The sequence below is a fragment of the Penaeus monodon genome, chromosome 23, assembly GCF_015228065.2.
Source record: "Penaeus monodon isolate SGIC_2016 chromosome 23, NSTDA_Pmon_1, whole genome shotgun sequence".
In the NCBI taxonomy this organism is placed as follows: Eukaryota; Metazoa; Arthropoda; class Malacostraca; order Decapoda; family Penaeidae; genus Penaeus; species Penaeus monodon.
The window spans coordinates 42,926,692-42,927,688 of record NC_051408.1 but is presented as its reverse complement, the minus strand read 5'-3'; positions in this window follow the sequence as shown (position 1 = coordinate 42,927,688).

Below are 997 nucleotides of genomic sequence, written 5' to 3'. Positions count from 1 at the left end.
GTAAGAGAAAAAAAAAAAGCATGAATACTAGGGAGAGAGGGAGGGCCAGAAGATAAATAATCTCCGAGCGATTACCTCCCGTAAAAAGGAAATCGTAACTGTGAAATAGAAATTTGCAGCGCGACTGCTATACACAAAAAGGCGTTAATAGAATGTTGCCATTCAAAACAGAGCCATTTTTCCTCTCAGCTGACTCGAAAAGTGGTCTAGCCTTTGATCAAAATTCCTCATGTTTACCCTTTTTCATAATTCAGGCTGTCGTATTGTGTGCCCTGATCCGTCAAGGAAAAAATGCTCATATGAAGAAACCTTTTTCATTAGAAAAGCGAGTTCTCATTGTTCCTAGCAGCTACACTTATCAAACAAAGAACAAAGAACAGTTGCACTTGTAAAGAAGATCATCAGAAGGACAAACAGAGACGAAAATGACAGTTGCAGCTGCTTCTGCGAATTTTTTATTAATATTAAAGACCTAACAACAGCTTCCAGAGTTTCTACAAACTCTAAGGGAATCCGTCGCCATATTTCACTTACTCGTATGGAGCTCTTCCATCTTTCTCAAAAATTACATCTCATCAGATATGCAGCATTAAAATCACTTGTAGTTTTATCGATCTACTTCTTTCCTTTCATCAAAATCAGACGCACGCCAGTCGATACAATGCATTAATTTTCCGTCACGGGGAGGAAAACAATGGTGATGATGTCAGCTACATTATTACTTCTCAGTATGAAAGGATCCACTGTACAGCATTAATCCCTAGGACAATACTGAACATATCAGCCTCGTTTAATAAGAGCTTATCCGATAGGAATTTTTGTTCTGTATTACCGTGAAAATATATGTAGGGATGAACTACACGAAATTATGAATATTGTATGCATTATTATCTATAAAAACAGAGAATTATAATCATCTGTGAATAAATAGCAATGGATTAATATTTCATATAATCCATGGAAATTGCAGTTCATCAGAACTGTATGCATTGCTAAA